General features: G+C 43.7%; 1 long non-coding RNA gene across 3 annotated transcripts; it reads right to left on the bottom strand.

Annotated features, from left to right (window-relative positions):
• Positions 1–2,432: 2,432 nt before the first annotated feature.
• Positions 2,433–23,349, bottom strand: LOC118677656. Of its 3 annotated transcripts, XR_004974462.1 has the most exons (5): positions 22,944–23,349; positions 21,532–22,216; positions 10,659–10,792; positions 7,029–7,223; positions 2,433–3,563 (listed from the first exon to the last, which is right to left on the bottom strand). It is a non-coding gene; the product is annotated as an uncharacterized LOC118677656 (long non-coding RNA). The 3 variants fall into 3 exon arrangements; XR_004974464.1 differs by lacking the exon at positions 7,029–7,223; XR_004974463.1 differs by lacking the exons at positions 2,433–3,563; positions 7,029–7,223 and having other exon boundaries at positions 10,255–10,792.
• Between the last annotated feature and the right edge of the window lie 1,479 nt (positions 23,350–24,828).

The following is a 24,828-nucleotide window of genomic DNA, read 5'->3' as shown; positions in this document are numbered from 1 at the left end:
AGCTTTTAAATTCTACCTCATAAACACTGAAATCATTACTCCATCCTCACTGCCCCCTGTTATTTCAGGCCCCTGAAGTTCTCCTATTCTGTGACTAAACTCCTGCCTGTCTACCTGGCCCAGTCCCACTTTCCTCTCATTTCACCTTTCCTGCCTCCACCAGAAAAATCTTTCTGAAAAGCAAATCTGATCATCTCCATCCTGCTTAAAACTCTCCGGAAGCTCTCTACTTCATTTAAGATAAATCCAAACCCCTTTTCCTGGCCTAAAAGGCTTATCTTGATTGAGTCCCTGCCACTACTGATCACCTCCACTTTCCCGTCACAGTCAGGACTTCTGAGATGACCCCTTGAGATGATAGGAATATGCCCTGATCCTCCTTATTCTGAGAGGTTTGCTAACTGCTGCTCCTGCTCTGAATCACTCTGGTCACCTCTCCTCAGTACCTTCTACAGCTTGTTGAGGCCACGGCTGAAAGACAGAAGTCCAATCAGGTCTCACTAAAGTGAAAGTATCTGCAGGGAGTGTCGACTGGAGGCTCTAGGGGAGAATCCACTTCCTCGCCTTTTCCAGTTTCTTTTTAAACTGGGTTAGGTGTCTCTCTCTGTCCTTCTGTCGTACCCAACGCTTCCCTGAGCGTGGCACTGATGATGATGATTGTGATGACCTCTTTTGAAAACAATACGACTATGATTTAAGTTCATTGGTTTTGGCCTTCCTGTCATACATTACAAACTAAAATGAAGAAAAGTAGGGTAAGAGGCATCTGGATACTCCGCATTGAGATGGAATATGTTAGTGATTTTCCATATTTGTTTCGGATTTCTCTCTCCTCTCTTGGGAAGTAAAAGGTATGACATAACTATTGCCCGCCTGCCCCAAACCTTTCTCCACCTTCCATCCCTGAAGGTAAACACTAACCTGAGGTTCGTGTGGAAAGGATTTTTCACTCATCCATCTCCCTCACTTACCAGTTGGCGCCATAAGGGCAGGCGGGGCAGATGTGTGTTGTTTTGCTGTGATCTCCCTATTGCCAGGCTTAGCACAGGGCTTGTCAATAAATGGTCATGAGCAGTTGGCTGGCTGGAACTAGCCTTGGCCTGATTGCCTTTAACTTGCCACCTTCCGAAGCAGCTCCTTCTGTTTTTGTTTGTTTGTTTTGTTTTGTTTTAGACAGCTCTGCCTATCATTCTTACTTAATGGACATTTCCTCCTTCTCAGAGAAGGGCTGAGAATATTGCGGGGAAAGAAGAACCGGAGGACAGAGCATGAATTTTGGAATCACAATTAGCTGGGTACATGCCTTTCGGCACTTGCTTAATCTCTCTGGATGTTTAATTTCCTCTTTTGTAAAAATGAGGCTAATAATACTCATTTAGCAGGGGGGTTATGGAAATTAAATGAAATAACAAATGTGAATGTTCCCTTTATGGTGGAATAGGTGCTCAATAAATGTTACCATTCCCATAAAAACAATTAAGTATTTTATCTTCTCATTTTTCTTTCTCAGATGCCCCCAACCCCCAAGCTTTTAATTTTCTTTCCCCATTTTCATGCTCACTGGCACCGTGGTTCCTTCTCTCATTCCACTACTCCGGCCTGGACGTCAGCTCCTCTACACCCACTGCCTGTTCATGGTCAAGGACCCTTCAAGGTCCAGCTTTAGCCAATCCCAAATATTCCAGCTTTCTGGCCCTCTATCCTTTGTTAAATGTAGGTCATAGATCATTTCAGATCTGTGATATATTCTCTCTAATATAGCATATATGTTGGAGTGATCTTTCTCATGATATTTGTGAGTTCCTTGAAGGCCAGGACTGTGTCTTATAGTTTTCTATTATTTTCCATACTTCTTAGCACTAGCATGGAAGATAGTAGGATATGGACTCAGATTGCCCGAGTTCAAATCCTTGTTCTGCCACTTGCTAACTATGTGGTCTTGATCAAGTAACACAACTTTTCTAGGCCTCAGTTTCCTTAGCTGTAAGTTGAGAGTAATAATAATACCTATCTTACAATATGGTTCTGAGAATTAATGAGATTCGTCCATAAAGCATTTTGTACTGTGTTTCTCCCTAAGTGCTCAATAAATACTGCCTATCATTATAATTATTATCCATTAAATGATACATTGTTATGTCAGTTATCTACACTAATAAAAGAGAAACATGCAAATTGGTGTCACTCTGCTACGCCCACCAGCCAATCAGAGTAACTATGCAAATAACCCAACAAAGATGGTGGTTAATTTGCATACACAGGTACAGAGTGAAGACTGAAGGCTCCGGCTGGAGTGAGGACTGAAGACTGAAGACTGAAGACTGAAGAGGCTTGGCTTCTCTACTGTGGCCGGACCAAAGGCCTGGGTCCCGGGTGCCAGAGGAAAACTGGTGCCAGCAGCCAGGGGAAGGAAGGCCTATTGTGCAAATCTTCATGCAACGGGCTTCTAGTATCTCAATAAAAAAGACTTGTTATGTGGCTTATTAATGTTAATGTATTAGTCTTCTATTGGTATGTGACAAATTACCACAAACTTCTGGCTTAAAATGATACACATTTATTATCTTACAGTTCTGGAAAACAGAAATGGGCTAAAATAAAAGGGTCTGTAAGACTGTGCTTTTTTGGAGGCTCTATGGGAGAACTTATCTCCTTGCCTTTCCCAGCTTGTAGAGTTTCCTCATATTTCTTGGCTCGTGGCCCTGCATCACTCCAACCTTGATGTCTATCTTCTTCTCTGATTCTGACTCTCTGTCCTCCCACCTCCCTCTTTCACTTATAAGGACCCTGTGATTACCTTGGGCCTACCCAGAGAATCCACATAAATCTCCCTATCCCAAGATTCTTAATTTAATCACATTGGAAAGTCCCTTTGCTATGTAAAGTAATATACTCAAAGGTTCTGGGAATTACGATGTAGACATCTTGAGCAGGGGTGGGGGATTTATTTTGCCTACCACAACAATAGAGTAAAAACTCATTCATTCAACAAATATTTACTCATCATCTACTCTATTCTAGGCCTTGTTTTAGTTCCTGGGGTTGCAAACACAAATTAAAAATTATTATTAGTCTAGTAGAGAAACATTGTTGACAGTGGATCTATCTTATGATAGTACTTCCTAAAATATGGAGGGAAATGAGATTATCTCACATTTAAAAGTTACCCAACCATAGTGCCATTTTGACTGACAGAGAAGTAGAAAACGGATGCAGCACAGCACGTGTTAGGCTATATATGCCTTAGACTTGAATGTGTGAACACATGTCAGTTAAGTTGAGGTATTCTTGAAACTGCTCTCCTAATAAGAAACCACCAGAAACCAGACACCCAATTTTCAAGTGAGAAAGAGAATATGAAAGGGCAATATTGCCTTTTATTTTCTGTTTAGGACTAAGGTTTCAAGGATTAGGGAAAAAGGTTTTCTCTGGGCATTATCTGACCAATAGAATGAGCTTAGTTCATGTACCTTTTTACCCTTTAGAAACACAGGATTTTTTGTTCTTTCACAGTCATGCTTTCAATGATTGATTGCCAGGATCATCAGGGGCATCATCACATCCTAGTCACAGGAATGAAAACAGAAGAATGAACACAGGATTAGGACGTGCCTGCCAGATTTCTTAGAGATGTGGCTGGCAAGGCAAAATTCAGGGGAAAAAACCAAATCAAATATAACATTTCCAAGTGTCAAGCCAATCATGTCTTTATTTCTATTCCCTTTTCAGAAATGAATAAAATATTCCTCTCTCGAGCCCATATTTCCTATCTCATAATTATTCTATCTGACTCCTTTGAACCAAAACTTCCCTTCCAAACTTTTCTCCTCCTCTAGAGGCTTCCTCCTCTATGACTGCCAGCAGGTGGGCTAGAAACACCAGAGGGACAGAAGCTAGAAAGGTTTGTCTTCTTTCAAAGTAGTTCGCCACATGTCACATTTTACTGTTGACTGGGACCTGGGCTTGTTTGTACCTTGTCTTCTTTATCACTGAAAGGACCATAAATGGCCAGAGTGGCCTTCATAAAATGCAGGAAGTTCACTCCAGTTGTCCTTTTGTTTATTCATTATTTTAAATGGTGAGAACTTTGTGAGTCTATTTTTAAAAAAATATATTTTATTGATTTTTTACAGAGAGGAAGGGAGAGGGACAAAGAAGTAGAGACATCGATGAGAAAGAAACATGGATCAGCTGCCTCCTGCACAACTCCCACTGGGGATGTGCCTGCAACCAAGGTGCATTCCCTTGACAGGAATCGAACCTGGGACCCTTCAGTCTACAGGCCGATGCTCTATCCACTGAGCCAAACCAGTTAGGGCTTTGAGTCACTTTAGATTGCAGAGATCACACAGGTCATTTTGTGAAGGTTACACTGACATTGTCTCATTCAACAAATATTTATTGGGTACCTACTGTGTGAACAATAGGTGCAGTCGGGCAGGAAAGGAATTGACATCCACTGAGCTTCAGTATGTGCATGCACTGGAATCTTTTAGGCTTATTTAATTTGCCTAAGAGGTGTAAGTCATTATACTCAGAGGATTTCAGTATGGCAGAAGGTTTCTTCTTCCATGCCAGCTCCCATTGTCTATCTATAGCACTATGTCGAGAAGGATTATAAAGCCAAGCTCAAGCATGATGGGAAAGCATATGACATCAATGAATAATGTCTGCTATAAGTGTGAGAGAGGAGACTGGTGACACATGCCATGTAAACTTTCATTTACTCATTAAACTCCTACTGAATACCAACCATGTTCTAAGCACTGTGAAGGCATATGTGAGCATAAATGCAACAATACAAGGAAATATGCAAACACATCGTACCAGAGAAATGCACAGAAGTTGCTCAGCAGTGGTTAAGAAGTCACTAAGAAACAGCTGTTATATGAAATGAGCCTTGTTTCATCAGAGAAGCAGACCATTATGGGTGTTAGGGAATTTGTTATAGCAATTAGATGTTACATAATTGTGAGAGGACCTGGGAAAGTAAGATCTAGCAAGGAGAGCTGAAGGATCAAAAATATAATCACTAACTAGCCCTCCTGAAATACTGGCACTGGTAGATGAATACAAATTTGCAAGGGAAATCTGGAAAGCCAGGTGTATCTAGCTCCTGTTCCCAATGGGAACTGATGGAGCAGCCCATGGAAGATTGTTGACTCTGCATCTGGTGGTGGGCTGGGGAGTTGGTCATCAGGACCAGCAATGGGGAAGAAGGGCTGGTCACAGAGCAGGGGTGAGTGAGAACAAGTTTGAATCTGCCAGAGCCTCTGTGTTTTGTTTTTTGTCTCTCATCTAATCGGGACTTCAAACTCCCAGAACTCTCGTGTCAACTCAAACCTGATGCGACCCTGGAAAATGTCATTCCAGATTAGCCAACTTGACACAGTTCAAAACATCGCACCTCAAAAATTGGAACAAATTTGCATAAGAGAAAAAGGAGTGAACATGGAATATGGGGAAGGCTTGTGAACAAAGTTTTGGAGGTAGAAATAAATAAGATAGTGCGTAGGAAACCATAGATTGGCCTGGGGAGAGTAAAGGGCTCATGCTGGAAAATAGTGGAAGATAAAAGCTAGTAACAAAGGTTGGGATCATTAATTAATGAATTAATTAACGTATTCAACCATTATTTATTGAGCACATATTTACAAGGCACTGCATTAGCTGCTAGGGGTATAGTGATAATTGAAAGAGACAGATTTTAGAAGGATTTGAATATTAGACTTAAAATGTTTGTTCAGTTTTTGATCCATCTCTTGAAAAATAGTAGACTCTCCCAAATTGGGACGACTAATCAATTGGATTTCTGCCTTTAATTCAATTCAACCAACATTTAAGTTCCTTCTCAATACAAGCTCCTCACAGGCACACTGTCATTGCCCTTTCACACTCTGACATGTGGCTGCACCTGATAACATTGGTCAGAGTGGAAGTACCTCTTTCCCTAGGTAAATTTCTAGAATGATTTGTGCTCACATTTAACTTTATGCCATTATGCCCTTATTCCAAAGCAAAGGTACTTTATTAGTCATCTGAGTGAAACAAACATGCAGATTAAATTGCCTAACCCCCTCCCCCCACATTTTTGTTGAAGTATGTGTCATTTCAGAATTCTGTCAAAATGTTGACACATGATTCACATGATCTTATCTTGGGTTGTACATGAACTCTGGGCTAGTCAAGTGTAGCACACTGAGCATTATGCCTCTTGCTTGGCATATGTGATCTCATTTAACCTTCCCAAAGCCCTAAAAGGTAGGTACTGTTATTGGCCCAGTTTTGTGGAAAGGAAAGCCAGACTTAATGAGATTCAGTACCTTTCCAGGGATTATATAACTAGTAAAAGGCTGAGCTGGATTAACCACTTCAGTAAGTGAGCAGCCAGCTATTCTACAGTTTGGCAACTATTGACTTAAAGACTCCTCCAGATGACTCAGGTATCTAAGATATAGCGCTCATTGTCTTAACAGATACACATTGAGGGTAAAACACCTGTGGGAGGAAATCTGCAAAGAGCAAAGTGAGACCTTTGAAGTCTTTGGGCTGCGCTCCAACTGTGCGAGTTGGCATATGAGCATTTCCTCTGGATTCCAACAGGCAGGCACCTGCATGTCAAATCCTTCCTTCTGATGTTTGGATAGCTTGGAGCATTGGGTGATGGGGTACTTTTTTCTTTACAGCTGAACTTATTACTTATTATGCTGCTATTTCTGCAAATGAGGATCTCATTGCATGACGTGTGTGTGTGTGTGTGTGTGTGTGTGTGTGTGTGTGTGTGTGTATGAAAGAGCATTGAATCTTTGCAGAGTAAGAACTGAACTGAAACCAAGGACAACACCTGGTCCTTGCAGGGTTTGCCATGAAGTCAGTAGCATTTCTTTCTTCTCATTTCTATTTTACTACTTTCTGCTGCCCCGGCTCCTTACTGAAGTGTTTCTACCAGCTCCCCAGATTCTCCCTGTTCTTTGACTCAGAGCCCATTAGCCTCATCTGGTGTATCTGGCAATCGATTTCAACCTTACCTTGTAGGTAACCAAGCAGGGTTGCATTTCACCCCCATAGCAGCTCAGCGACGTAGACAAGGTTAGAACTACTTTTCCCATTGTACAGAAGAGAGCACTAAGGCCGGGAGAGGTGAAGAGGCTTGCCCAGCTAGTTCATGGCAGCAGGAAGCCTAGTCCCTGGTTTTCTGCTCTGCTGCACAAATAATGTCAGTCCTGGGAAGGAGAGCACCATTGTTAGGAGTGATATTTCTTATTTTTTAATAAAAATTTCCCATGCCGACATCCTGTTTTGGGGGGGCACACTATAGTTCAATGGTATTAATCATATTTGTAATGACCTAATTTAATGTATGTTTTCTTTTGGACCTATTTAAAATTAATTTTTGGTTGGAGACATGAGGTTGTGTTGTGGAAGGGGAGAGGGTGGACAGGAATCCAAAGCCCACAGGCCTGTGACCAATGGGCTGCCTACTTTCCCGCACCGACTCTCCAAACCAAGTGTGACAAATGGGCAGGATCTCATAAGTATTCCAGCTCTTCACTTCCCGAGTTTGATTACATTGTACCGGATGGCATTCGGAACTCGGTGCAGGGTGCATAGAGCTGAATTATGCAATTTGCAGATATGCAATTAACTGGAGTAGCAACACATTCAATCTAATGGGGGCCAGACAGAGACTGCATAATTCTTGGGAGCACCAGCTGATTATGCAGTTAAGTGGTATGCACTTAGGAGAAGTGCACCACATCTATCTGATCCCATTTCTTCCAATAGATTCTTCATGGCACTTTATTCTAGCCTTTATGCTTTTACGGTCAAACATATTCTAACCTGTATCCACTTGAAATGAGAACCTTACAGTTCACATGCAGATTTGGGATTCATTTCTTTTAAAAGTTAACCTTTAAAAATCTTAATTCTTGGATGCAAAAATGGATAGGCATTTGAGAAAGGAAAGGGGTGACTTAGGCTCAGTATGTCTGGGCTTTAGAGATAGGGAACAATACCTGAATTGTGCAATTGAGGATGCTTCATTTTTCCTTTCTTATTCCTCTCTCTCTCTCTCTCTCTCTCTCTCTCTCTCTCTCTCTCTCTCTCTCTCTCTCTCCCCTTGCTTAGGAAGTTGTGTTTCAAATGTAAACGTGACGTGCATGAAAAGGTTTCTTTTTAAAAGCAAAGGGCTTTGTAGTCAGTACTTTTTTTTTAAACTTGAAAATGGATATTAGTAGAAAGGGGGCCCTTTTACGAGAAACTCCAGTTAAATGACAGTTCATTGAGTATAGGCAGTTTCAAGTTACTCTGATGATGATGGATCGTAAATTTAATTTGGCAGGTTTTACTGGTTTACTGTACGCTTGCTGGGTGCCCTGGACTGACCTAAATCCTTTGGGGGGAACCCCAAAAGTATAAAAATATGGCTGTCTGTCCTCAGCCTCCTTGGGAGGTCATGACTCATGCATACAAAGTAATTGAGGAATAATAAGATGCAGCATATGATTAGGAATCAAAAATGGTTGTTGAAGAGAGTAAAAGATAAATCAGAGAGGGGAGAAAATGAACTGGGCTACAATTTTTCATCACTAGAGGGAGACATAGGGAGAAGCAAGGAGGACTGCTTCACATAGATCAATCACAACTCCAAACCCCCCAATTTACAGACAAAGAAACCGAGGCTCAGGAAGATTAGGGAATTTGCCCATGATCCACAGGCAGCAGAAAACAGGGTCAGAATATAGAATCAGAAAAGTAAGCAGGGCCAGATTCTGGAGGGATTGGAATTTGGATTTTGCTGTAATAACAATGAGAGTCCTGGGAAGATTTTGAGGGAGGAAGTGACATGATCTTATTTTCATTGTATACAGACCACCCTGACTGCTCAGTGGAGAATGGGTTTGGGAAGGACTAGTGAGAGCAGTGAGAACAGCATCGCAGTTGGCTGGGTCAGAGACGACGGTGCCTTGGACAGTGGAGGTGACTGTGAACTGGAAAGTAGTTATTGGATTTGGGATTTATTTTGGATGTGGAGCCCATAGGACTTGCCATTGAGTTGAGGAATCAAGGGTGACTTTCATTTCAGGATTTTGGTTTGGACAACTATTTGAGTGGCAGAATCCTTAGCTGAGAATAGTAGGAGCATGTTTGTGGTTAACTTCAGAATGGAAAAGCATTTTCCAACTACGAAGTGCTCTCCAAAAGCAAACGGATACGAAGGAAGAAGCCAACATAAATAGTACAGCTTCAAGAAACTGAATTCTGCCAACACCCTAAGCGAGCTTGGGCGTGGATTCTTCTCTCATTGAACCTCCAGATGCGAATGCAGCCTGGATGACATCAGGATCGCAATCTTGTGAGATCCCGAGCAAGGGAGCCAGCTAACTTGTGGGTGCTCCACACCCACAGAAACTATAACAAGCGGGTCTGTGTCAAGCTGCTAAGTTTGTGATCATCTGTTGCACAGCAGGAGAAAACTAACACAGGTGAAGAGTAAATTGTCCAGTAGCAGAAAGCCCTTGGTCATCATGTTTGGACCATACTGGCTTCCCTCTGTTCCTCAAAGGCACCATGGCCTTGTCTGCCTCGCAGTCTTGCATGTGCTTTGCCCTCCACCTGGAACTCACTGTCCCTGGACCTGCATATGGCTGGCAACTTCAAGGTATTCAGGTCTCAGTTCAATGTCATCACTTTTCAGAGACTATCCCTGACTATCTTTTGCAATGTAACAGCTACCTGTGGTCCAAAATATCTTCCTTGCCTTCCCCTCTCTCTTCCTCCCTCCTCCTTCCTACCCTCTCTTCCTCCTCCCTCCCTCCCTTTCTTCCTTCCTATCCTCTTTTCTTCATTCGATGGTTAATTTTATGTGTCAACTTGACTGGGACATGAGGTGCCAGAGTAAACACCATGTTGCATGTGTCTGTGAAGGTATTATTTCCAGGTGAGATTCACATTTGGATCAGTGGTTCAGTAAAGCAGATGGCCCTCCCCACTGTGGGTAGACTTCATCCAATCTGATGAGGACTTGAATAGGGAAGATAAGACAGAGGAACATCATCCAAAACTGATTCTGGTGGTGGTTCTATGAGTGAATCACATGGCTATGTGCAATGAAAATGGGTGCATTTTACCACCATAACTCTACCTCCATAAAGTTGAGTTAGAGAAATAAGAATCAAGAGAAACTGACAATTTGGGTAACTCAAACTTGATAGTACTTGGTAACTAAGGAAACACCATCACCTAAGGAAACAGAGAAAAAATTTCTTTTATTGCACAGAGATTCCAGGAGAGGTCGGAGCCACTCCTTGGAGTGAGGGGTGTAGCGTGTTTTTGCTTTCATGGTTTGGGAAGGAGAATGTCTGTTGCCTCCCATCAGCTTTGCTCCTTTGTTCCCAGAAGGTAAGGGATGTATTCTATTACTTTATAAAGCCTTCTCAAGTTCTGCCCATCTTCCTCCACTCCCTGCCCTGTTCCCCTTTGCTTTTCTTCCTCTCTTTGTATTTCTTTGCCTGCCAAGTTCTGTGCGTTTCTGAATCACAGAAAACCAGATCAACTCATGTTAATCTCAAAAGCCAGGTTCAAACAGGAAAAGTAAGCAGGAAATGTTCAGGCAATTGTCTCGAGATAATCCAAGAAAAAGTGCGGCTTTTTACCTAGTTCTCATAATAATCTGGGTTTCTTGGCACGAACAATGAAGGCTTAATTCTTCATCATCCTCTTCCTCTATGCCAGTGGAGAAATATGGTGATTCCGGGAGTTTGGAAAATTTGTAGTTCAGAAAAACTGTCTGCAAAATACATAAATACTTTGTAATTATTTTAGTAAATACATTTTAAAAACAAATTGCAAAAAAAATTCTCATTGTTCAAGGCTCCCCCCCCCGCCCCCGCCGTGCCAATAACCTTGTTAGCTTGTTAGTGAGCCTCTTTCTTGTTCATTATATTTTGTTTATTATATTATATGCCATACTATATGTACTGTTCTGCAACTTGTGTTTTTCAGCTTCCAATATGTTTTGACGTTTTTCGTATCTGTACATATATCGAATTGAACTGTATGAAAATGCTATTTCTATAGACCTGAACAGGAAAGAAATGGCAGTTTCATGTAATCAACCTAATACATATACTTTAACATTTTAATGGCTACATATTATTTCATTGTGTGGTTGTACCATAATTAAAAAAAATTATTCCCTGTTGGACATTTAGGTTGCTCCCATTTGATTTTGCAAATACATCCAGAATTGTAATGAATACATATGCACATATATATTCCATATATTTTTGTGTATACATCTTTGCATATAAATATATATATCTTTGTGTCTATGCCTATATATGTGCACATATATATTTTTTCATGTGTGTATTTACACACATATACACTTATAAAATCTTTGTGTAACACTGTATCAGTATTTCTTTTTATTTTTTTAAAATTTAAATTCCTTATTGTTTAAAGTATTACATAAGTCTCCCTTTTCCCCCATTGACCTCTCCCCAGCCGCTCCCATCCCCCAGCACATGCCTCACTTCCCTAATGTCTGTGTCCATTGGTTATGCTCATTTGCATGCATACAAGTCCTTTGGTTTATCTTTTTATCACCCCCTCCCCTGCCTTCCCTCTTAGGTTGGACAGTCTGTTCGATGCTTCTATGACTCTGGCTCTATTTTTGTTCATCAGTTTATGTTCATTATATTCCACAAATGAGTGAGATCATGTGATATATATCTTTCTCCGACTAGCTTATTTCACTTAGCATAATGCTCTTCAGGTCCATCCATGCTGTTGCAAATGGTATTTATCTTTCTCCGACTAGCTTATTTCACTTAGCATAATGCTCTTCAGGTCCATCTATGCTGTTGCAAATGGTAAGAGTCCCTTCTTTTTTACTGCAGCGTAGCATTCCATTGTATAGATGTACCACAGTTTTTTGATCCACTCATCTGCTGATGGGCACTTAGGCTGTTTCCAAATCTTAGCTATGGTAAATTGCACTGCTATGAATATAGGGGTGCATATATCCTTTCTGATTGGTGTTTCTAGTTTCTTGAGATATATTCCTAGAAGTGGGATTACTGGGTCAAATGGGGGTTCCATTTTTAATTTTTTGAGGGAACCCAATACTGTTTTTCACAGTGGCTGCACCAGTCTGCATTACCACCAGCAGTGCACGAGGGTTCCTTTTTCTCCACATCCTCGCCAGCACTTGTCGTTTGTTGATTACTGTGTCAGTATTTCTGTGGAATAGATCAAATAGGTTTCTAGACATGTAACTACAGTGGTCAAGGGGTTTACACATTTTGATAATTACTTCCAAAGTGTCCTCTAAAATGACTGCAACAATTCACACCCCAAGACTGTCTTTTTGTCCCCACACTCTCAATAATTTGATGGGTGAGTTGGTTTTTGAAGCATTTCCAAACTTGTTATTTTATTCAGCAAAGCTAGAAGAAAGACCTGCCATATGCCCAGCTCTGTGCTAGGCCTGAGGAGTAAATATGTACATAATTAACATGGTCACTACCCTGGAAGTGCGTGTGTTTTAATCAAGACTGGTGCACACACACACACATGCACATAGTGGCAATGATTTCCTTGTCATAATTACCAATCATCTTTAGCAAGATTAATGGAAAATATACCCACTGCTGACATGGTGGGTCCCCTGGGGTCAGACAGAACACATGCAATTCCAGTTCCTCCACGGACTCTCTGCACGACCCTGAGTTTCTTTATTTGTCAAATGGAGATAATAGCAGTGGTGCCCTCATAGGGTGGTTATGAAGATTAAATGTGGATGCCAAGCACAGAGCCACGCCCTGAGCAAGGACTCCACGAGTGTTAGGTATCACCACTCACCTTCATTTCATGAGAGCTTACCAGCTTCACGCACCTATTGTTATCCCTCTTGTAACGTGGCATTAAGTGACGGATCTGAAAAATACTTCCTACGCGGTGTGTCTAGCCCTGAGGAGCAAGGACTATTGCTTTCCTTGTTCTGTACATGATACTTCTCTTAGTACAACCTGGTGGCTAAGGTTTTGCTCTAAAGTTATTCTATTCTAAGAACTTTAACCATTGCCTGTATCCTCAAATAGGGGACTTCCTCATTGCTATTTAACAAACCCCTAATTCTTGATTGAAAAAGAACCATTTCAATTACCACCAGTGTATTTTAGAAGGAAGATGGTAAGGGGCAAACACTGTAGATATTTTGAACCAAAATGGGTACAAAGTTAAGCCATGGAAATGTTTACGCATAACAGAAAAATTCCCTGCATCTATTATTAATGACTCATAAAATCCTTTTTTCTTCCAGATATGTAAATGTTGTGTTCACTGTGATAGCATAAGCAGGAAGGTGGAAAAGTGCCCGGTCCATTATGCATGACCATGAATGTACTGCAGTCCATAAGCATACAGCCCCCTTCTCCAGTATATTTGTTTCATCTGTCCCAGTTAGTGGCCTGTTCAATGCTCAGGTGGCTGCAGCAATTGCTGTTCAACGGAAACTTCCAGAAAAGATCAGAGAAATGTAAATGATTGACAGTCGAACAAGAGGGCATTGTTCCCACTGCAAACTCATTAGAAGGAGAGACTACGGTCCATGTAAATAGCCTGGGGAAGGAGGCATCTCCATTGGCTGCTGAGGACACCCTGACAACATGGACAGGTCTGGATTGATAAGCAGCAGCAGGGAAATGCTAAAATGCCTCTGAAAGGCAGGGCTGGAACCACTCCAGCTGACTCAGACCCAGGGTTTTCTGTGTTGCGGTTCTATTGGCATAACTATTTGTAGCCCGTAAGTGATTCATAGGCTTCCTACAGGGTCTTAACCTAGTTTGGGTCATTGGATTCCTTTGACCATCTGACAAAAGTTCAAGTTCCTTTCCCCAGAAAAATAGCCCTGCACATATATACCTGAGATTTTTGCATATCATCTCTGGGACTTCATCGATGTCCCAGGAGCTCCGTGGGCCCTGGACTAAGAAACCCTACCTGGTGCTTGCTTCCCATTCTCTCTCCCAGTCACTCAGCAGACAGGGGTGGTTCCTCCTTCTCAGGATGGCTGTCTACGGATGTCCCCTTTCTTCAAGCTCATTTCTTGTTTACAGTCTCCTGGAGCTTCTTGCGCTCTGGGCTCCCAGGGCCCTTGGAGTTGGCAGCACTCAGTTTAGTACCCAATTATACAGCGTGGGGCAAAAGCAGGCTGACAGTTGTGAGTACGTGAAACAGAGTTTATTCTGGTATTATTGTTTATTAATTATTGTATTATTTACCACACAAAGAACTGTCAACCTACTTTTGCCCCACCCGTGTCTAGGCTATCCTGACCCTATCACTAACACAACATTTATATTTTCATCCATTCAACATATTTAATGAGTGCCTACTCTGTGCCAGGCACTACTCCCAGACAATTATTGTAATATAGTAAAATCAAGATCATATGGCACAACTTTCTCACAGACTGCGTCCGCAGAGGGGAGGACTGGCTCTCCCACCTTGCCGCCTCTTTTTCTCTTGCCTTATTCCTGCTCAGCTGACAAGGTTCAGTTCAAGTGTCCTCTCACCTGGGCTGGGTTAGGATTACCTGGCACCCTGTGCTCACTATTGGAACTCATGCCATGTTATTTTGAAACCGTCTAATTTCATGTCTGTCTCTCCAAATGTGCTCCCTCCAGGGCATGGTCTTATACCCAGTACAGAGGCTGCAAATAGTAACAATCAGTAAGTATTTGTGGAATATCTAAGCTTTCTCTCTCCTGCAGTCCTTCAAATATGCTGTTCCCTCTGCCTGAAATATATTCTCCCTCCTTTATTGCTTGCAAATTCCTACCAGCTTAAACACCTCCTTGGGAAAGTTTTTTTATTTTATTCCTGGGTGAAGTTCGGTCCCCTCTACAAATAACTTTGAACACCCCCTAGCCTAGCATTGCATTTAATTGTAATTCCTTCTTTAATATTTATATTCATTGCTAGAGTACCAACTCCATTAGGGCAGGGGCCATGGTTCTCTTATTTGCCTTTATGTAACCAAGGGCTAACACTCTGTGTAGTCCCTGACTACTCAAAGAGTGCAGTTCATGGACTGGCAGCATCGGCAATCCTCTGGAGCTTGCTAGACATGCAGACCCTCAGGCCTTACCCCGGACCTTTGGAATAAGAATCTCAGGTGATTTACCTACATATACAGTAAGGTTTGCAAAACAGTGTTCTAATACAAATGCATTTAATAATTACATGCTAGATGAATAACAAATTATGTGCCGAATGAATAACAAGTATTGGATGGAACAAAATGGAACCAATTCAGCCTTGGTTGCCCCTATTGTCTATCACAGTGGTCGGCAAACTCATTAGTCAGCAGAGCCAAATATCAACAGTACAACGATTGAAATTTCTTTTGAGAGCCAAATTTTTTAAACTTAAACTATATAGGTAGGTACATTGTTATTAACTTAATTAGGGTACTTCTAAGCTGGCCTTTGCTAAAAACGTCCTTAGTCTGATTGAGGTACGTTCGCTGAGGTCGACCCCTTCCAACTCTCCCATCCACACTTGTCTTGTAGCCAGTCTCACTCAACTCATGCATGTGCGCCCTACTCTTGCGCGCCCTACTTTTGCGTGCCCACACATGGTATTTTGTGGAAGAGCCACACTCAAGGGGCCAAAGAGCCGCATGTGGCTCGCGAGCCACGGTTTGCCGACCACTGATCTAGACGAGTCTCAACTGGGCTGACTGGGCACTTCAAGTCTCTGCCACGTATCTGTTCCATGCCAGTAGCTACCTCAGGAATGTCCTCATGGAGATGACAGAAACACAAGAAAGAGCAAGGCCTCTCGAGTTGTAGACTTAGAAGCACCGTACTTGCACTTCTGCTTCATTCTATTACCCAAAGCCAGGCACATGGTCAAGTCCAGAGACAGAGGCAGAGGACACTTCAAAGTTAGATGCCCAAGGGGGTGGATGCAGAGGGAAAAGATCATTCAACCCAGAGGACACTTCAAAGTTAGATGCCCAAGGGGGTGGATGCAGAGGGTAAAAGATCATTCAACCCATCAGCAAGACCTATCAATTCTACCTTAGAAATACTTTCCACACCTGTCCAATACTCCTTCTATCTTATTGCTACCACCACTTCAGTTCACCATGATCTCTCTTACCTATCACCACCTGACTGCTCTGTCCAAATCTTTTTGTCCATTCCTTCTCAGACCATTCTCAATGCAGCAATGATAATAGACTTAAAAAGAAAACCTGCTCTGACCACTCATTTAATTAAGTCTGCCAAATGGTTTCCTATCGTTCTCAGGATAAAGGTGAAAATCCTGACTAAGGCCTGAATTGTTTTCAATTTTCAATTGAGGGGTTATTTTAAAGCAAATAGGTGAACCTGGTGAAAGGGAGAAAGAGAGTGAAGAGGGAGTGTGGGAAAGAGAGGCTTTGTAATGACTTCCATGTGAGGACAGCCTGGGACCCCTTTCTCCAACCTCATCTCCTTCCATCCTTTCTTTCACATTATGGTTGGAACACATCATAATTCCCCAACTTGTACACTATTTCAAGCCTCTGGGGTCTTACTTGAACTGCTCTGTGTCCATGTAGAGTTCTTTTTCCCTCCTTTTGGTACGGATTCAAAACACTTGCCTCTCTCCTTTCCTTCTGCTAGGGAAAAAGAAGAGAGGAGAAGAGCCGAGGTTGATTTGGCTCAGTGGATAGAGTGTCGGCCTGCGGACTGCAGGGTCTCAGGTTCGGTGAGAGAGAGAGAGAGAGAGAGGAGGAGGGAGAGGAGGAGGATTGAAATTTCATTTGAGAGCCTAATTTTTTAAACTTAAACTATATAGGTTGGTACATTGTTATTAACTTAATTAGGTTACACCTAAGCTGGCCTTTGCTAAAAACGTCCTCAATCTGATTGAGGTACGTTCGCTGAGGTCGACCCCTTCCAACTCTCCCATCCACACTCGTCTTGTATGCTTGTTTCAGATAGACGAGTGTGGATGGGAGAGTTGGAAGGGGTCGACCTCAGCGAACGTACCTCAAAGCAATGTACCTCCCCCGCATTGCGTATCCCGCGGCCCACCTGCGCCACCCCCCACTTCTTCTAACGCCACTTCTTCAAAATAGACTCGCCCAGGCCGAAAACCGACTTCTGCGCATGGGCCACGAAGTTTCAATCGCACTGTATGTGCACGCCCGCACTTGGTATTTTGTGGAAGAGCCACACTCAAGGGGCCAAAGAGCCGCATGTGGCTCACGAGCCGTGGTTTGCCGACAACTGGTCTATCATGAGGCCTAGCGCACAGTAGGCACCCAGAAAGTATCTGAGGAACAAATATTGTCTTCCAATCATGTATATTTACTGCATTTTCTTCAACTAGCTTATAAGCCAAATTTGGGGGTCCCAGGTCCTATTTTGGCCTTTTTTTTTTTTCTTAACTCTAGAACTACTAATTCTACACTGTCTGCATAGTAGGTCCTCAATAAAGACTTTCAGCCAACCCAATACTTCAAGGTTAAGTAATATAGTGTCAGCAGATTGGATTCAAGCACACTAGTTCCAAGGGTGGGGTGTGTATGAAGTGACCAGGGATGTTTTCCACTGTCTGGGGACCCTCAAACCCTGATAAATGTGCTTGTAGTCTACAGCCTCATTTCCATCAGGAATACGTCATGTAGGGCAACAAAATAGGGAGGCCATGGCAAGGCGAACCTTGATTTCTGGTTTTTATTCTTGTCTCAGGACAATGTTTGGCTAATTATGCCACTTCCACAAGCAAAAACAGTGAAACAGATCCTTCTGAGTTAGTATGTTTTAGTATAATTACCTCTTCCAGATTTTCTCGAGGAAAAAACATTTGCTTTTTGGCTTTTGGTCTTAGTATTAGGACAACTTACAGACTGTGGGCAAAGGCTTTGTGAAAACAGGCATATTGATGCATGAGGTTAGCCTTTTTTCCTTTAACTAGGTGAAAATAAAAATTTGGCTTTAAAAATTACATTAATGCGTTTCAAGTATGCTCTGCATGTTTTGGAAGAAGCCTGGGCTGAGTTAAACTCAGCAGCTACTCTGAGCACCTCCTGAGTTTGGTGTTACAGAGCCAATCACTGACCTTGAGGAACTCTAGTCCTTTTTTAAGAAAGTCTACTCATTCAAGCCCTGGCCAGTGGCTCAGTGGTTAGAGCATTGGCCTGGGCAGTGAAGGGTCTCAGGTTCGGTCCCTGGTCAAGAGTATGTACCTCGGCTGTGGTTTCTCTCCCTGCCCCCAGTCCGGCACTTGCAGTGGGCAACCAGTCCGTGTGTCTCTCTCACATTGATGTTTCTCTCTCTCTCTTTCCCTCCCTCCCTTTGACTCTCTCTGAAGAGCAAGGGAAAAAATATTCTCAGGTGAGGATCAACAACAACAACAAAGACTCTACTTATTTGAATATCAAAATGTAAGAGATTGTGGCAAAATTTTGTTCCTTTAAAGCGGTGGGATTTTAGAAAGAAGAACTGGAACCCTGGACTTTTGGGGCCTTTGTCGTTAAAATTGGAGATCCCAAACTTTCCAAAAACAGTTTAAAGATTATCCTGCAATGAAGAGTGACACTGGACCGCAGGGATGCCTTCAAACGCCATCCACAGCTGACTCTTCCCCTGCCTGCTCCGGGAGAATGTCCACCACCTCACTTCCTCTCAGCTTGTCCTGGATGTTTTCAAGCAGCTGCTCGCATGTACCCCACCTACCGATCCTTGGCTACTCGGTGGTGCCCGCCATGCTGGTCCTTTCCTTCTCTAGCCCCTTGCAATGCATCTGCTTTCATGACAAAAGCTGTGCCCTGGTCACCACCAAAGGTACTCTAGTTGTAGGCCCACCGAGGCCCACCGCAGCCGCTGGGGCCACGCCTCTGTCAGCGCCTCCACCAATTCTGATAGAGCCACCTACTCTGTCTATAGATACGGTCAGCGTCTTTCCTCTCCTTCCCGCCTGTGGCCAAAAGGCTCAAACAAAACCGGAGCACACACCTGGATCCAGTTACCGCTCTGTTCAGGAGCCAAGTAAACAAGGAATTTCTGAGTCACAGCCTTTCTGTTCCCCACTCCCTGTCTTCTACTTGCTGCTACCTCATCAGGCAGGGGAGGCCTGACATGAGAAGCTCCATCTTTGCTTCAGACATCCCAGACCGTGTCCCCTTTTTATTCCCATTTACCATCCCCCAGGGAGGAACCAATTTAACTCCGAATAGATTCAGGGAATCTATTGTGAGGTGTGCTCCCTTCTCCCCTCACCCCCCCCCCCCCAAAATATTTAGCCCAGAGAAACACTCCCTTTCTCCTACAGTCAGCTTTGTCTGCCAAGGAGAACCAGATTTCCTGGGGCTCTTTGTCCTGGACCTTCCCATTCTCAGAGGGGTCCGGGCTGCCTCGTGCTCTTGCCTGTCTTAGGAAGGAGAACAATCTGGATCTGTCAAGAGGTTCAGAATCCCAGCCATGTACCCAGCACCCAAAGCAGTGAGGAGTACAGACTTTGGTAGCCAGACCTGATTCGGCCACTTTCTGGCCATTCTAAGACTGTCTCTTTATCTATAAAAGGGGGGAATCCTTGTGACAGTGGGGAGCACTCAGTAAGGATATATAGAGCTTAGCTTTGTATTACAATAATCACTCAGTTATTGGTTGTTACTAATAATAACAAAAATAGCTAAGTGATTCTTTTTAAATAGTAAGACTTATGGCAGTAGTGTTATGTCCTTAGCTTTTTATTTGTGCAATTCATTTTCATTCAGCTGCTAGATTCATCTGCCCAGAACATTTTGATCACCTTACTCCCCCCTGTGAAAATGTTAGATGTCTGTCCTGACCAGTTTGGCTCAGTTGGTGGCACAGCATCTCCTGCACCAAAAGGTTGCTCGTTCGATTCCCAGTCAGGGCACGTGCCCAGGTTGAAGGCTCCATCCGCAGTGGGGGACGTGCAGGAGGCAGCCGATGGATGTTATGCTGTTACACTCTCACATCAATGTTTCTCTCTTTCTTGCTTCCTCTCCCTTCCCCTCTTTCTAAAATCCAATAAGCTCTTCTTTAAAAAAAAAGTTAGATGGCTTCCCATTATTTACAAATAAAGTCTAAAGTCCTTTTCTTCGCACTCAAGGCTCTTTGATCTAGTCTCCTTTTCTGCACTAATCCTCTTCACACCTCCTCCACTCCAATTAAAATAAGCCAGCATTCCTCACATACACCCACACCCTGCGCACTGTTTGTCTTTTTACCAGAATCCAGATCTTATCTCTTCTTTGTGCCTAAGTGCCGCCTCCTCCAGCAAGCCTTCCACAGTCCATAGTAAGCCCCATAGCTCTTTACGGACCTCAAAACCCTTTCTTTGATCACCACATGGGTATCTTTGTAAACTATACATACATCTCCTATAGCAGGTGATTATTGGTGATCTCTGTTTCATTCATCTTCATATTCTTAAATCAGGGTTTTTCAACCTCAGCCCTATTGACATTTGGGGCTGAATAATTCTCCGTTGTGGTGGGATGGTGTGTGTATTGTAGGCTGTTTAGCAGCACCTCTGGTCTCTACTAATTAGTTGCCAGTAGCACCACCCTACCCCCAGTTGGGACAACCAAAAATATCTCCAGACATTCTCAAATGTCCCCTGGAGAGCAAAATCACCCCCTGCTGAGAGCACTGCCTAGGCCAAGTTTGGAAGTTTGAACATGGATGGCTCTCTGTAAAGCTTATGAACAGAAGAAAGGAGTTTGGTTTAGGCCCTTTTTAAATTTAAACAGTAGAGGAATATTCAATTAATGATATTCTTTCAGTAATTAGAAATAAAAGTATAGAGTTCCCAGGAGAAAGAACTAGAGGTAGAGATTTGAATGCCTTCAGCATGGGATCAGCCAATAGGTATTTGTTGAGTAATATAAAGTTTAAGAGTCCAGAGTCAGATATGAGTTGGGTTCCAACACTGGCCTCCCACTGTAAGCTGCCACCATAGGTGAGGATCTTAAACTCTCTGAGCTTCATTTCTCTCATTCTGTAAAATGGGATAATAACTGCAATCACATGGGGTTGTTATGAGAATAAATTAGATAATGCATTTAAAGTGGTTAGCAGCGAGCCTGCAATGTAGTAAGCACTTCATAATAGTTCAAAGCTGTCATGAATATTGTGATTTTTATTGTAAGAATGACTCATTCTTATTCCTTTCAAAGGCCTTGACAGTATTATTTCCATTTTATAGACAGGTTGTGGCTAGAACATGGATCTTCTGATCCCCAACTTCCACTGCATCACACTCATCTGACACAATGCAAATGGAATCCCATTTATAAGTAAAATCTTAACCTTTTAAAAAATTTTATTTGGAAAGTGAGTGCTAACTGCCTACAGCGAAAATTCTTTTTCACTTGGTAAATACCATCTATAACTATCACTGGGAAACTCAAGAACTACTTATTAAGCACTTTGGATAAGTAGATGTGCTAGATATAGGATATAAGACACCTGTGTTGTTAAAACAACGCACCTGCCTGTTTGTGGCTTACCAACCCCGTGAGCTTAAAGATTCTGTCCTGTCAGCTTTAGGAAACGAATTCACAAGGTTAGCCACCAGTTGGCATCAGCTCCAGGCAGCACGTGAGTTTTGGAGTAGAGCCTCCCCAGCAGCTGCCTTGGCCCAGAGCGGAAGCTGGGACAGAAGCTCACGGACAGGACAACAGGTAGGTGAGGAAGCCAACTTCCTCCGAGACAGCCAATCAGTGGGAGTAGCCACGCAGGCCGCTCTACCTTAAGGCAGAATCAGTCTCTTGCTGCAGAAAACAAACACCAGAGAGAAGGTCAGGGACATTTAGCTCCGAATGAGTTCTATCATCAACAAACCGATTGACCTGGGTAAAAACTCATCTATAATAATAAAAGGGTAATATGCTAATTAGATCGGACAGCCAAACGACCTTCCAGACGTCCTTCTGGATGAAGCTGGGCCTGCGAGGATGAGGACCGAGGCAAGCCGCCGTGGCTGGGAGGGCCAAGCCCCTTACACGAATTTTGTGCATTGGGCCTCTAGTCTGTAAAATAAGGGCATGAGATGAAGTGAGTAGTTCTTACTGCTACTCAGGTTGGAGGTGCAACACTGGACTCGTCCCCATGGTGCCCAGTCCTTGAAGCAATAACTGGCCACTAACAAAGTGCCCCGCAACTCGTCAATACACCTGGAAAACAAAAGGGTGTTTGTTTTTATGACATTCGGTCTCTTGTTTGAGAGTTGATTATTCAGGGCGCCGGGTTCATTTGCTTGTCCACTCATTCATTCAACACTTAAGCACAGCTAGGTGCTGAGCCTGGACTGGGGACCAGATACTGCCCTTGCCCTCAAATCAATCCATAGGTTGCAGGAGGAGGCATGCTGTATTGATTCCTCCAAGTATAAATCCCTGTGCTGAATCTGATAGTCGCCTTTGATCTGGGGATGGAGATCCCTGCGTCCCAAGTCCTTACACTCCATTCCTGCAGGCGGGGGAACTCTAGGCGGTGGTCAGAGGCCCCCCAGCCCCTCCTGCTGTCCGTGGAAGCGGAGGGGCCTGATGGGTTTGCCCTCGGATTCCTGCAGGTGGAGCCAAACGCCCTGGCAGGCGGCTGCGGGCCTGCTCTCTGCTCTCTGGCAGCCTCTCTCCTGTCGCTCTTTCCCTCTTTCCCCTTCTCTCTTGTGCGGTCTCCCTCCACATCCCAACCCACCGAGTGCGTCTGAGGGGAGATCGTGCCAGACTCAGAGAAAGGCTGCCAGGTTTCTCTCAAGTCTTGGCTTGAACAAAGGAAAGCAAATTACAAAAATGGAAATTTTCAAACTCGCGTTCCGTGGTATTCAAATCGGCGTTTGGGTAGCACGCAGGCACAGACCGCATTCGTGCTGTTTTGTGATTAAAATGATACCGAAAATACCTCCTCGCTGTGGTTTTCACCTTCTTGCCCAGCTCGTTTCTTTCTCTCTGCGCGGGTCCCGTCCTCTGGGGCGCGGCCACCCCTGGCCACCCTGGACGCGCTTGGATCTGTGTCGGTGGAGACCTCGCCTCTGCTGGCTTTTCTAAAAACTTGAACTTCACAAATGCCCGTGCTGTTCAGCCCCGAGCAAAACCGATCACGAAGTTTCGAGGCGCGCTCCCGGGAAGTGCTGAGTTCTGTGCGCGGGACTGCAGGTCTGGAAGAGAGCAGGAACCTGTGTGCGTTTCGTCCGAGGCAGGAGAACCCACCGTGCGCCTGCGGGGTGCGGGGTCCCCGATTCCCTCGCAGCTCCGCGTGTGCTCTGTCTCCTCCTTCGGAAAAAAAACATTTCTAAAGTGGCTCTGGAGTTGGGTCTTGCAATCTTTTACCTAACATGTAGTTGAGCAAAACACGAAGCCTGACTAATGTCCCTTTTGCTATTTGTTGCAGTTGCTACACAGGTCCTGTCCCTGTGAGTCTGTGAGAAAGGAATCCCATAGTTACCCCCTCCCCCTCCGCCCTGACACAACCACTTCTTTCCTCGGAGGCTGTCTCCATCTCACACAGCTGCTTGCAGGGCCTGGAGACAGGTGGGGGAGCAGCCTCCAGGCCAAAGCTGCTAACTCCCTCCCTAAGGACTGTGAACAGCCATTAAAATGTAAACGTCTCTCTGTCTCTCTGTCTCTCTCTGTCTCTCTCTCTCTCTCTCTCTCTCTCTCTCTCTCTCTCTCTCACACACACACACACACACTTTTTTGGGGGGTGGTCATTCGTTGTTGTACAAGGGCAGCTCTACAACAAATGGCACCAGTTTGCCAGACAGAAACGAAATGTCTGCATTCTCCCGCTCACCCAAGCATTCCCTTGGGCCACTGCTACACCTCTCTAGGCACCTTGTAAGCTGGGTCCTGTGGCCTTGGCTAAGTTGTGGGACTGATTTCGAATGATGGGAGAGAGGACCACCCATCTCAATAGGCAAATTGAAGTTTACATGAACACGGGCAATATTCAGGCACTAATTACATTAACAGGTCTCTGTTGAGTCGAGCCTACACAAGTTAGAACTCTCTACTGGATCAAGTGATAGCAAATACTAGTAAATCACGTGAGACTGGAAGCGTTTTTCAGACTTCAGAATGGAAGGATGACTTTTCCAATCTGGAATCAGACCCCTGCATGTATCCCCCAAGGCCTTTAGCTCTGAGCAGCCAGTGCTCCTGAGGGCTCTCATGCCCTGGCTTGTGCTGTTTCCCCCTCCTCCTGGCACCTTCCCCATCCTCTTCGCTGCTTAGCAAACGCTTGTTTGTCTTTTAAAACTTGTCTCAGATGCAGCCCCTCTGAAGTCCTTCATAACCATGCCCAGGTGCCAGTCCCCTATGTAGAATTAATAATCCTGTCATCTGTTAAATAGAACTGTGTGGCTTGATCTATGTAACACACGACACTGTGTTATGCATATTTCTTTATGCCTTTTTCTCCCCTGATGGAATATACTCTTTGCCAAGGCAAGGAACACATCTTGTTTACCTCGTACCCATCATGCTAAAAACTCTCAGGAAAATCTGTTGAGTGAGTAAAGAAACATGCTTGGTTTTTAAACATTTTAAAAGGGGCAATTTGTTTTCTTTCAGGGACGCCTAGTTCAACTGCCAGACACCTACGCCTCTGTCTGCAGAGATACCGGTAAAAATTGTAAGTTTAGATTAAAGTCTGATTTTCATAGCTCAGGCACATTCTTCTGCTTATGGTAAGGAAAGCTGGATGCGGATGCAGGTGGGAAATTTCTGAATCCCCTGCACCGAGTTAATACATCTGCTCCTACAAAATTCACTGAGAGCAGAGTGTC

This window comes from Myotis myotis, unplaced genomic scaffold (genome assembly GCF_014108235.1).
Source record: "Myotis myotis isolate mMyoMyo1 unplaced genomic scaffold, mMyoMyo1.p scaffold_m19_p_2, whole genome shotgun sequence".
NCBI lineage: Eukaryota > Metazoa > Chordata > Mammalia > Chiroptera > Vespertilionidae > Myotis > Myotis myotis.
This window is presented reverse-complemented; position numbering and strand designations above follow the sequence as displayed.